The following is a 14,412-nucleotide window of genomic DNA, read 5'->3' as shown; positions in this document are numbered from 1 at the left end:
CTTCCTGGGAGACAAAAGAGGAGGGGAGCTTGTTGCAGCAAGAGGGGGAGATACCAGTGACTCTTCAACAGTCTGGTTCATATCTGCCTCTTGGCCTTCATCTGCCCACTCTCCTGCTTCAGCTTCTGCCTCTGATTTTTGACTGCTCTCTGCCACAGACTCTCCCAGCTCACTAAGCCCTGTTACCTCTTCAGCTTCTGCCACCTCCACCTTCCTCTTCTCCTTATTTCCTCCTTCTTTTCCCTCTGACCACTCCCTGAGCTCCAAGCCTTCTTCTCTTGGTGGTTCCCCAGTTGGTTCCTCCCACCATTCCTCTGCATCCAACTAGTAAATGTGGATTTATTTTAAAAAGAAAAGGGGGTAGGGGGAATGTGGAAATAGCTCCAAAGCAGTAGGTTTTCTGCCTGCATTTCATCATGCAACTGAAAGAGCCTTTGAGATTTGGAATGAAATAACTCAAACAAATAACAATGGAGAAGAACAACTATCACCTGTGAATGAACATTACACCCATGAGAATATAAACATTCCCTCTCTGACCCCTTGGTCCTTGTCCTAGATTAGCCATCAAAAATATGTACAAGTTATGCCTGTGAATTAGATTTCATAACCTTATAGTCAATAAAGGTTATCTTGAAGACCAGAGCCTGTTGGTTCCTAGGTCACTGCAATACCCTAACTTCATGCTATGCTCTATTTACATGCTATGTTCTGTTTACATTGTTAAAAGTTCCTGAAAGTCTAGTTCCCAGGACCTCTCAGAGGTCAAGAGAGACCTACGCCACTTTCATCTTTTGAGGCCCTCAGCCATAACAATTAAAATTAAAAATTAAAGCATGCCAAAATAAAAGAAGGGACCCCGCCCCCAAGAGTGAGTGGTTTGTTCATATAATCAGCTAATCTGAGATGGCATGATCACTATAATTTTGTGCTATCAAAACTGACATTTTAAAATCTTTAATATGGCTAAATCCATATCAGTTAATAACAACAAAAATATATTTCATAAAATCACATCTCTTATTAGCTTAAAATTGCTGTTCTGAAAATGCGTGTCACATTTTGGTCTAATGTGCATGAAAACAAGTTGTGAAACTTATCAAATATGGGGGAAATCAACAAATTTAGTAAGCTGAGGCCCCCCTTTGAGTTTGAGGCGCTGGGTCAAATGGCCCTCTTTCCCCGCTCCCCGACTAGCCCTGCTAGTCACACAACCTTTTTTAATGTATCAATCAATTGAGTGTCGGGGGGGGGGGGGGCTTTCTGCACTTTTAGTTTACTGCCTATTAAAAAGTGCTTTCCCATTTGTACAGTGCTCATTACCTTTCTTCCAAATAGCATTTTGGTACAGGGATATTGCATGTCCCAAGCAATAAACTGTGCTATCTCTCATACCTAGGAAAAGGTGATGTTACTTCCCTGTAGGCAGACTATTCATTGCTATTCTAACTGTTGCATTTGGGATGTGCTTGCACAAAATCTGGAAGGTGTCTGTTGGAAATGGCTTCTGATATTATAGATAAAAGACCATTTTTTAATTGTGATAAGTAACAAGATTTCTTCCCCCTCCCCAATGAAACGTAACATATTGCCTGATACTCAGATGTATCAGGAGGGTTTGATAAATGTATGAGCTGGGCTATTACTGGTACATTTTCGTTGTTTCTTGCAACCTTTATACAGTATTCATAACCAACACTGTTGTCCATATGCGCATGTATAAAGTGGAGCAGCTTGCCCAGTGAGATGGAGATGTAGTAATAGCTTCCTGGCGCTAGAGCTGCTGATGTTTGCTGTTTGCCAATCAGGACTTTTCACGTGGTTTGTTTCAGTGGATCATGGCACTAGTACAACTGGCATTAGTTGAATATGAAATGTCCATAATGAACTATGCTTGACCCTGGCACTAGTTCTTACCTTAAACGTAATCTGGAAGGTATGAGTAAGAATCCTGACCTAATACTTAATGTAAAGATCAGCACACTAATCCCGGGTTACCAGCAAAGTTTAATGATCCCCTCCTGCAAGAAAAGAACTGGGTTCCGCATTGACAACAGAAGCTTCCTCCAAAGGTAAAGCATTAATTCAGGAAACGTACAAATAACAAGTTAGTCATCTCTCACTAAGGTTATGTCCTTTCAACTTCAAATGCAGAGAAGTAAACAGACTAATAAACAGACAGGAATGTGTAGAAAATAAGCAATGCTACAAAGGAGCTTAGGTGTTACTGCACTCAATCACTGAAGAAGCGCATCCCCTTTCCATAGGGAATTGCTGGCCCCAAATAGTACTTAAACCCCAGATTTTCATTAGTCAGGTAGCTCACATGCTCTAATGAGGCACCCTCTTTGCTCCTCAACGATCTCAAGGATCCACAATATGAATGAGAGATTTCTGTTATCTGTCTGGCACAGGATGGGAATAGTTTAACTCTTCCAGAAGGCACAGATCCCTGAGACTTTGAGTTCCATTAGGCTTCAAGATGACATATATCCACCTTCCTGTTCTCCCCCCGCCCCCTTAGTGTGGGTCTGTGGTACATTGTTGCATATACCTCCTGGCTTTTGAGTAGATAGGGACTCCTTAGATCAAGTGTGTTTGTGCTGTATGATTTGTTGCCCACCTATCTTTAACCTGGGTGTCTGAAACATACACTGTCTCTTTCATTTCATGTAATAAACCAAGCTTTCTCTACTTCTTGGCGTGTACAACTTCTTTATGGGGCATAAAGTTAAGGGTTTACATGCATTCGTAATGGACACATGTACTCCAGAGAAAGATCCCAATCCTCTCAGCGTAGTGCGCTGAAAACATGTGAGTGCTGGACATGCATGTGGGTGCAGCCACACACACCACAAAAGAGCTGTGCAGATGCATCAGCAGAACAAATTCAGAACCCCTACTTCTGAGTCTTTTGCATTGCTTCTGTGCCAAAGAGGAGCAGGGAAGCTGATAGATCTGGTTCACCTCTTAGGGATTTTCTCCAGTATTATTATGCTTATATTCATGTGATATTAGTTGCCTCAATGTTATTCAGGTTGGAAGAAACTCTCTAAGGCTCTAAGCTGTGGTTAATAAGTATCATATATCCAAAGAACACAGTTGTAAGATGGACAAGGCAAGAGGAAAATAAAACGTTTCCATTTTCCTTTGTGGGGAGCCATTGACTTCTGTTTAAATACAACAGAACTAGAACAATGTTACTTTGTTGCTGTGAGATGCTATCTTCAGATGATAATCAGGCTCTTCTAAAAATACACCTGGCAAGCATCTTACTCTCCCTCTCTCATATTCTTTGGTTTGTTGGTTTATTATCTAATCTGTGTTTTTTTCCTGCCCTATTTCCATTATGCTACAAGCTTCACCCAACAGGAACACAATGAGTGCGCCCTTTTGTTTCATCATCAAATTTATTTATGCTGTTTACTAATCCAGCCAGGCAATTCAAACTGTGTCCCTACTACATTGTACCCTTTGTGGGACAAATCCTGCAGCTCCTGATTCAAAGACAATAGTGTGATATCCAGTTAGAGCTGCTAAATTTTCACTTAGGTTCTGCCTTAGCCTCTGAATGCTCCATGAGATTAAGCAAAGATGTTGCATTTGCACCTCTCATTCTTCCTCATCCTCTTTACCCACCTGCTGTAGCAAGTGGGACTCTAGTTTTACATCCATAGTAGGTGATGATTAGTGACTGGCTTGCTTCTGTGCTTTAACAGCAACTTAATATGCAAAAATCAACAAGTGACACTTATCAAATCATACAGGTTAAGTATGAGCTGAGCTGAATTGTGGAAGATTCAAGACAGATTAAAAAAAAGTGATTCTTCACATAGCACATAGTTAAACAAGGGAATTTGCTTCCACAAAATGTAGTGATAGACAACTTTAAAAGGGGATTATACAGGTCCGTGGAGAATAAGACTACTACATAACAGAAGGCAACTCTAGTTATAAACTAGATCTGTCCCCCCCCCCCAAAAAAAAACACAACCTAGAAAAATAAAAAGGCTGTTGCATATCAGCCCAGTTTATAACAGCCATATACAATCCAGGTTCTAGGAGATCTCTTTCTGCTTATTTTGGCTTTATTTTTTTTCACCTGGCAGCAAAGCAGAAATAAATACAAACCCACCAAATGTGAGAAACAAATATTGACTAAGGGGAAGAAACACCACCTTTTGCCAATGCTTTCTATTCATTCCGCAGCATCGTTTCTCTATCTTCCAGGACACACCCAAAGAACAGGAAGAAATGCAGATTATATTTGAAATACTGGGGTGTGTGTCTCTCTCTTTCACCATTACTGATACTGGGAGCAAAACAAGACTTTGAAAGAAAACACACATACACCACTAAACGCTTAATAATAGAATAAAGAGAGATCTCTTATGTGTTGGCTCAGGTGTTTTTAAATCATAATTGTGTGTGTGTGAACATAACCAGCATCCCATTTAAAGGGCTGGTATTAACCCTTAAACAGCTGGAGACCAAGTTACTTGAAGGATTAATTTGGCCCATATTAGCCTGCCTGCACTGAGATCATTAATCTGAAGCTCTACTCACAAGCCTGCCTGTAGGAACAACTCGGATGGTGGGCACAAAGAAGAGGGTTTTTGGCAATGGGTCCATGCTTGTGGATTGCCTTGCCAGTAAGGCTTCATCAAGCCTCATAACTTGCAGGCCTGCTGCCTGTCCCTAAAGCAAGGCTAGGGAACCTGCTGGACTACAGTTTCCATAGTCTCTGCTGGCTGGAACGGATGGGAATCAGAGTCCAATGGCACCTGAAGGGCCACAGATTCATGCCAGCTGCCCTAAAGACTTGTTTCTGTTCTGTTGTATTAAACAGGATTTTATTGGGTTGTTGCATTTAGAAAATGATCCTGGTGAAAAATGTATGGAACTTAAGTGTTTTTGCTAGGCTGGGTGTGCTTTTAGAATTATTTCTAGTTCTTACCTGTTCTTTCTCACCTGGCATACCAGGTTTTACACACAGGTGTGAAAAAATAAACGATAACATGAAATGTTGTCATTTTATTGTATTTGAAGCTAAATATTTATATTGTGTATTGATTGTGGGAAGGGGTTTATTTTTAACCATAGAAGTGCCACACACACAAATAATAATAATAATAATAATAATAATAATAATAATAATAATAATAGTTTTATTGCAGAGAGGACCAACTACATTTGTTAGCTCTTAGAATCCAAGATACACAATTTAATGTATCTATCACAAAGCTCTTAAAATGCCACCTGCATATATGCAATGACACTTCAATGTAACAAGAGTGAGCAGATCCACATTGTTAAGTATGTTTCAGAGATGGAAAATATTGCGTAAGAGTTCATTTATTATCATAGTCATTATTGCACTATACGCCAAAGCCTGGAGCACTCTCAGTTTCAGAGCAGGATTGTTTCCAACCGAGCACATGCCCCATGAAACTGCCAAGCTCCACCCATGGGTTACACTAAAAGGTAGCTATTTAGGAAGGTAGCAGCCAGCAGTATTGAATTATACATTGCAGTAATGAGCACAAGTGATGGGTTGCTGCATTTCTTTTTTTGGCAGCACAAACAGAAATGGAATAGGTGAAGTTTTGCCATCAAAACTGCAGACTTTATACCAGAAAAAAAATAGCAGCTTGATTTAAATACCGTATTTTTCGCTCTATAAGACACACCAGACCATAAGACGCACCTAGTTTTTGGAGGAGGAAAACAAGAAAAAAAATATTCTGAATCCCAGAAGCCAGAACAGCAAGAGGGATCACTGCGCAGCAATCCCTCTTGCTGTTCTGGCTTCAGCGATAGCTGCGCAGCCTGCATTCGCTCCACAAGACGCACACACATTTCCCCTTACTTTTTAGGAGGGAAAAAGTGCGTCTAACAGAGCGAAAAATACGGTAAATATTTTAAATCTGGCAACATTTTACTCAATTTTTATCTTGAAATTTGAATGCATTATTGGTTTGTTTAAATTGTTTTTTTCATTTTGGCAGGATTAAATATGATATTGCATAAGGTGTCTCAAATATCATTGCATACCAAGTACCAAATACCATCAGCAGCCAGATACCAAAGGCTGGACTCCAATATAATCTAATGCCAATTATAGATACTAGATTCCGAGAATATCCAATGAATATTCCATGTTGAAAGTTTACAATGAATAATTCAAAGACGATTTTTGAGGAGCAAATTCATTTCTGCTTTAGTGGCAACTCTTTGGTTGTTCATGGTGGTTGACAAACCCCTGAAAGATCAAAACAGTTTAGATGTCCAGGATGTCCAGCCCAGGAGTCTAGGCTGCGGACACCTACTGAATTAGCAAATAAAGAATACATGCATTGTTTGTGTTTCCCATCTATGCCAAACTGGAGCAGCCCCTCTTGTGAATGTCAGGTGCTGCTGTGCATGTTAGCTGCCACATTCATGTACTTGTGACTGTAAAAAAGCACGTTGTGCTGTACATGACAATGTACCTACTTTTTTCTACATAAGAATTATCTCCAGGTAGGAAAAAATGTACTATATTAAATTACCCTTAGGAAATATAAGCTTCTTACACACTTTCAGCTGTCCCAGAGGCTTCTGCATAGCCTGCTGCTGTTAGGAAGAAGGACATGGCAATACCATCACAGTGGGCTCCTGATTAAAAGGTCAGTCTCTCAATTGACATTGATGGAATACATGCTGTGATTTTCAGTGAGGTTTGGCTCAGGCTTGTTTTAAGTCTGTTCCGATAGCAATGCACTGCTTTATTGACAGTATGCTGGCAGGCTTTAGGAGGAGTTGCACTGCTAAATTCCTTTCCACCATGCTTAATATTTACCCCAGCATCAGTGAGGAGTGCTTGCATTCCTTTGTTTATTAGATAAATATATAAAGCAAGCAAGGAGAGCAAACACAAATACAGCCAACATTTCCTTCTTGTGCAAAGTACCCATGCGGTGAAAAGCTCTGAGCAATTCTAACACGCCAAGGCATGCAATAATATCCCTTTACATTTTCATTGCATTCAAGTTGCTTCATGTGCATTATCAAGTTGTAACCATTACAACAACTTGTAGTACACACACACACACACACACACACACACACACACACTGTGCATGGGGAAATTAAGGCAGAGAGAGAGACTTACTTGCCAGCTAGCTAAAACAGGGACTTCCTGATTCACAGCGCAGTTTCAGCCTTTTTCACATGTCCTCTAGATTAAATGCCAAGTGTTGCAAATTTGGTTGACACCAAAAGCATGTTTTGCTTTTCTATCATACATAATGCAAATATAAAGCTACTGCAGAGTCACAACCTACATTCAGGTGGAGTGCACTGGTAGTACACAAAGTAGAGCAGAGTAGTATTGCTCAAAGTTGCTATCTAGCCCAGAATTTGTGACTTGGCAGAGTTTGGTGTGGACATGTCTTTGAACAACCCTATCCTGAAGGCATTTCAGCTTCATCAGAGACAGCTACATTGGTGGCAATTTTAAGGGTTGCAACTGGCAGGTAGCAGAGTAACCTTGCCAAGAACAGGATGCTGTTGGAAGTTATGTTGGTGCATTATGTGCTCTTATAGCTACAGTCTTTAGCACCAAGGTGCTTATCATCCTGGGTTGCAGTTTCTCATTCGTGAATGATTTACAACTTCCACAGAAAAATCACTAAATATGCTAACAGCATAGTGTTCATACCACAGATACTATAAAATGGGGAAACAGGGTTTTGAAGAGGGGGAAATGTGTTGGTGATATCCACCAATTTGCAACAGTGGAAGTCAGTGGTAGAGAGAGTATAAAAGCAAGAATGCGAATGATCTGGAAGAAGCCTTTTCTTTCTAAAATTGTCCTACCTGTGGTCTGTCACAGTGGAGTTGTGGTCCTTCACCTAAGACCACTGGTCTATTAGCTCAGTACCGTGTACAGCGACAGGTAGCAGCTCACCAGGGTTTCAGATAGTGGTCACCACTTCACAGCTAAGTGGCACACCAAGCATCATAACAAAGCAACAAAGTGATCTCTATTGATTTTTATGTGTTTAGATCAACACTGTGCCTCCTTGTATTTATTTTCAATCATATTTTCAACCACTGCATGTAAGGGACGGATGGACGGTTTCTGCTTCTTTTCTCAAAGGAGATAGTAGGAATGGAAACATTAAGAAATGTTGCTAGTTAATGGAGAACTGTACCAGAGAATAATCTGAAACTGTGATCAATGGCGGAGCGGGGGGAAGGGTTTGAAAGGAGAAACTGAAGTGGTAGCGGCTGAGATGTTGAGACAAACAAAGGAGTTATTCAAGGCAGGGGAGTGGGGGGATCTGGAATTAATGTCCCTAGGCATTCCAATGGCACCAATCCATTAACCTAGATCTACTCTGCTAATAGCGTTCTCAGGGAGATTGTAGGAATAAGCACGTGCGTGCACACACACACACACACACACACACACACACGGAGTTGTGTAGCATCTCAAAGACAAACAAATTAATTATGGCATTAGCTTCAGATGACTTGAGTTCACATTGTGAGAAAGGAGGAACACTCGAGAGAAGCCCCTTGCACCTGCTTCACTGTCCAACTGTAAAACAACAGCCCTGCAGTGCTGCCGCAGTGGGTCTTACTCTCTGGTAGTTTCTGCCACCACCCTCTCACTTTCTTCCTGCAGCCCAGATGGGAGGGAACCTGGATGCATCAAAGTGATGACTTTTTTTTAAAAAAATAAAAAATTCTCAGTCCGTGCACCCAGCACTCCTCTATACAACCCACACAAATTGCTGGGGAAATCAGGGCTAGCTTCCAGCTGACTTATCTTAGTCCAAGATCAAAGCAGTTTGCTCGTTTTTCCCTGCAGACCCCTCACTAGGCTTCTTAAAACTCAGGAAATGCACCCTGCATTTCTCAGACACTTCCCTTGTTGGTTACTCAAGAGTTGTAAAGGCAGGCCCCACTCCCTGAGTCCCTCCCAGATCTCAGAAGAGACTGCTAGTGTCTTACAATTCTGATCCTAAACTTTTAGTGGTAGCATGAATTCCAAGCATCTAGGCGCATGGGGAGTCTAAAACCCTGAGGTTGGCAGTGACACACACTTCAGACAGAAGGTCAAAACAGAATACAAAATAAACCAGGGCACGATGGTTCTCAAATTGGACTAATCCTAGACTAGCCACGACAAAATAATGATTCCAATTTACTTACAAGTTCTGCTTCAAAGAAAAATCTAATGTGGGTCCCTGATGGTGAGTGGGAACACCTGGATCCCTGGTGATGGGAGGGAACACACTGCAGAGAAGTCAGCTTTTTAAAGTCTCCCTCCCTTCTTTTGTGGGAATGACCCTTACTTGCCATTGCAAAGCTAGAGCCGGGTGCTCAGGTTCTGCAGTGTCTCTCAAGTACCCTTTTTTGCTTGACAAGACTGGCAGGATATATGTGACAAGCTGGCTTAGAAAAATGGAGGAGCCAATGAGTGCCTTTCTTCACACAGTCATCAGCTCCCCTCCCATGCCAAAAAGCACCAGGGGAAAATTCTCACTGGGAAGACAGCATAAGAAAGAAGAATCAGCAACCACCCCCATCAACACACACAGATACCAGTGGCTAGTACTTACAGCTTAAAAAGATATAACCAATACCAAACTGCAGCGAATACTGTGACCCTGACCAGCCGTACACCAGCAACAGTATAATATTCAGCAAGTCACAGGGAATCAGTTACTTACTGAAGACACCTAATCCCCAAAGTATTTGTTATCTGAATAATTGTTTCTTGATGCTGAAATAATATATTTGTCTCCATGGCTACCAAAGCATAGAATCTTTGGTATCTGTCTGTGGTCACATGGGCTGCAATTTAATCTTTGGCCAACAGTACATTGCACTCAGTGGTCAGTTATCATTCTTACTTACCAGGAGTTGCAGAGCTACAATATTCACATAACAACACACACACACCCTGCCACCGCCACCAGCATATGGTGTGAAGAGGGGAGCCTGGCATTGTCAGAAGCCTTGCAACTCCCCTTCCCACCCATGTTTACTCAGAAGCAAACTCCACAGTTCACAGTGGGAATGAATTCCAAATCAGGATGCTTAGGACCAGTGCCAGAATCTACAATCCTAAACATATTAACCTGGCAAACAATCCCACAGAAATCAATAAACAGTATTAGGAATCAGGTGCTAAGGTACTGAAGCTGTCACTCTGCAAGCAGCTCATGACAGTGTATCTGGTATCTACTGCAGCACAGAGGTCTGGACTGCATAGGTCACTCTGTGTGTGTAAGTGATAGATGGATGTCTCTATCACGTGCCTGAGGAGTCACTAAATAGTCCTTTTCATTATTCGATCTCACATATGAGCTCATGACTGAAAAGCACCAGAAGGTGTGAAGCATTCAGAAAGCATCCATTCTGACCCCGGGCAGTCATGTGGGAATGACTGTGCCCCTCATGCTGGCCTACCGTGTTCTGTTACACTAAGCACTAAAACCTTTCTTGGGTTACATGTAGTTTCTTGTGTCAAGTGATCTTGCCTTGCAGGCAGCCGCTTTTCAGGTGAGTGTTCCATCATCTAGCTTGGCTATTGCAGGTAAAGTGCTTTAACACTCTTCAAGGCTGGCATCCACTTCAGATTGGACACATTCAGATATGAGCAACCCTTATAGCATCTCATTTCTCTAACCTTCAAACCACAGTAACTGAGACACATACTTGTCCCTTTGTGGCCATTAGAAAAATATACATTAAAAACAACAACACATTATAGAAGGGGTCAACCAGGTGTCATAACACTTATTACTAAACCCTCATTTGAATGAACAGAGAGACAAAAATGTATTTTGAACAGATAAAGTAGAAAATAGGTTGCAAAGTTAGGAGGGGCAAGGGGGCTTGTAGGTTACTTTCTGATGGCTGCAAATATCTCCTTCTGCCATCCAAAGGTAGTTAAAGTATGCTAAAGGGAAGTGGAAGATGACTGCCATTTTGAGGCAGAGTTCATGTCTTAAGTTTTGTCTGAGAGAGGTTAAAATATCCAGTTTATTTTTTTTTGCAGTAATCAAGGCATGCTGGACTTTGGGTACCAAATCTTGAAACACTGTCACAAATTTGATGCATCCATCAGGGCACCAGCATATTTACATCAAGAGATAGACACATACAGTATACCAAGAACCACACACATTGAAATCTTCTCCACACTTTCTTTGCTTCCCACTTCCCTGACACCTTACATTGTCAATCTCTGCCCTCTCTCCTTCCCATCTGTAATGTGGTTCTCATCACCCAACTTTTCCATTCAATACAGCACCAGTTGATACTACAGAAATGTTAATAGCAGTACAGGCTTCCTTTGTATCATCCCCAGGCTCTCTGTTCAACCTTCTGGGTATTTCCTGCTTGGGTTTATAATACAGTATGGATCTTATAAAGATTGAGAATCCACTTGACTATGTAGAATTGCTACATTCCCAGCCTGAGCACCTGAGAGAAAATGGGATGGATTTATAGCAAACAGGTTTGTGGAACTGAACCACATTTGCACGTAACACTAAGCCATAGTTTAGCACTATACGGACGGACATCAACAAGCCCAGTAGCTGATGGCAGGGTCGGGTTGCACTGCTCATGACCTCCTTCTGGTGGAGTCACTGCTGCATTCCAGGATGGAGAGAGTGAAGGGACAAGTGGTGGTGACGAGGTCAGTGCAGTGCAAATGTGCCCATGGAGCCAAGCTTGCTGGCATATTTGTACCATGCCAACCTCACTATCACCTACTCCCTCCCACTCTGCACCCCAACTCAGCTGGAGGGAGGTCAGGTGAATTGCGCAGACACACCACACTGTCTGCTACTAAATAAGCCTGAGTGAAACGTGAGATGCACTCCACCCACCACTCTCCTCCTCTGGCACAGCCAGGAGGAGAACATCTACCAAGTTTAATATCATTTTTAAAGAATCTCAGCTTAGTGTTGCATTTGAACCAGGAATCCTGGTTCAAAACAACCTGTGGTAAGGTTAATAACAAATCAACTTCAAGCCATAGATTGTGAAGCTGACTTATTAAACTAGCCAGAGTTTGTTTTAAACCAAGTTCTGTAACACTAAGCTAAGATTCTTTCAAAGTGAAACTAAAGCTGGCAGAAATCCTCCTCTTGAACATGCTAGAGAAGATGACGAGCAGCAGCGGGGGTGGGGGAAGTGTGTGAGTTGAAAACTTTGCTCAGGCTAGATAATGAAGTGCTAAACCATGGTTCAGTGCAGGGCCAGCCCACCTATGATGCAATGTGAGGCAAACACCTTGGGTGGCAAGATCCGCAGGGGCAGCAGATCTGGCCTCCAAGGAATGCACTGCCACCTGCTGCTGCTGCTGCTGCCGCCACCACTGCTGCAGTGGCAGTGATAGCTGTGGCATGCTCATTGGAAGCCAGATCTCATTGGTGAATAGGAGGCACTGCTGATCTCCTGCCACCCTTGTTACCAGTGCAGATCTTTATTCCTCTCTTGTTCCTGATGTAGATTTTCACACATGCTTTTTTCCCTGTTGGGGATGGTGGTGGGTATTTTGTAGTTTGCCTCAAGTGCCAAAATAGCTAGGGCCAGCCCTGGTTCAATGTTATATGCAAACCAGCCAGAATGATTAAGAAGCTAGAGCCACCTGTAGGTTCCTTATTATTTTTGCAAAGTGTTTACCATTAGCTGACAGCGTGGGGGTGGGGAGATTGCAGCAGGGGGCAGAGGAGATTGCTAATGTGACAGAAAATGCAGCAACACGCCAGTTGTGTAAACCACTAATTATTCCAAAGTACTTCCTCCCCAGACATTCTCTTGAGCTTGCCAGGAAAATAATGGATTTCCCTCCAATGTCCTTTCATCTTGGTTCAGAATAGAAGCCAGTAAGCAGAGAAGTGACTTTATTTATTCATGGTTCACATTAACATTTATTCAGCTGGCAGCTGTGAATTGAATGAGGTAGTAACCTGAGAGCTACTTGCTGTACCTGTAAGCGGAGGGATCTTTCAGCAAGTGCTTCTGGCGACTCTTCTAGAGTATGGAGCTAAGCACATGAGATGCCCGTGTTTTAGTTGCCAAAGGCAGTGAGCATCCAGTACCCTTCGTGACCCCAAGGGACACATGTGGCAGAGGAAGGGCAATTCATTCATTCATGCAAGTAGGAGGAAGGGTCATTCACCAGCTCTTGTTACTACTATCAGAGCAGGGACTGAAGACACAATATTATATTTCCTCATTCTACAGGGCTGCCATGTCCCCAAAATATAAGAAACAACACACGTACTTTGGAGTGTTCAATGCACACAGTCATCTTTACAACAACCCTGTAAGGTTTTGTTAACTCCATTGTGCAGCATAGTAGGCTTGAAGCTAAATAAATAGACACATTGTTGAGGCCCCTTGCAAATCCATGGCAGAGATGTGATTCATGCCAAGGACTTTCTGGCTTATACCTCTAAGCCACTATGCTACATCAGACGTCACATCTATAGCCCCCAAACAAAGAGTGTAGGACAGGCCATGTAATCTATTCTTGTGGCTAGAAGACAGAATAAATATATAGCAACAGCTTCTTGATTGCACTGCCAGAGTGTTAAAGTGCTCCATGTGCCCCCCCCTTTTTAAGGACTTCTGTATCAACCCTATTATCACCATAACAGCCTGAATATTTCACAGCTGCTAGTGGATATGGACTCACAACACCCATGTGATGAAATGGAATACTAGCACCCCTTCATTTAACTCATTAGGCAGGCACTGAATAAACTTTCCAACATCACACCTTCTTTTTACGCAAGCATAAACACAAATAAGTGACTTTTAGGAATGCAAAAAATGTATTTCCATATATTTAGCTAGTATTTTAACATCTACTTGCTCAAGACCTCAGATAATTGGGTATGTTTATCCACAGTGCAGAGAGAAGTTATTAAATCAACTGAGAAAGATGCAACAGAAAAGCATCCTTAATGTTCAGCATGAAAGTCCAACATCCTTCCAGGGCACATCAGCAAATGGAAGCACAGTTTTGTATAGCGAATTATAGGCTAATAAATATATTGTCATTTCTGGAATTGCCTAAGGGTCTATTTTTTGTAACTTTGGCATTACATTAGCTACCTTTCGGTCCAGATAACATAGTCCAATAATTTGTTTTGTGTCCCTTCAGAATCCTTGGTGTGGATACCATCTGGTCATGGCAACTTGCTGTTACTTAGCACACCAATAGCTGCCTGCTATTTTCACGCATCAGTCTCTGCTTTCAGGCTTCCCATAGGCATTTGATTGGCCACCATGAGAACATGCTGCTGGACTAGATGGGTCTTTGGCCTGATCCAACAGGGCTCTACTTATGCAAGATTTAGACAAGAAAATATCAGGTGTGTTTTCAAAAAT

General features: G+C 42.0%; 1 protein-coding gene across 2 annotated transcripts in view; it reads right to left on the bottom strand.

Annotated features, from left to right (window-relative positions):
• Positions 1 to 14,412, bottom strand: part of EPS8L2 (EPS8 signaling adaptor L2) — an 85,350-nt gene that overhangs the window by 39,058 nt on the left and 31,880 nt on the right. The gene's annotated exons all lie outside the window — the stretch shown is intronic.

The sequence above is a fragment of the Podarcis filfolensis genome, assembly GCF_964270895.1.
Source record: "Podarcis filfolensis genome assembly, chromosome: 1".
NCBI classification, from domain to species: domain Eukaryota; kingdom Metazoa; phylum Chordata; class Lepidosauria; order Squamata; family Lacertidae; genus Podarcis; species Podarcis filfolensis.
This window is presented reverse-complemented; position numbering and strand designations above follow the sequence as displayed.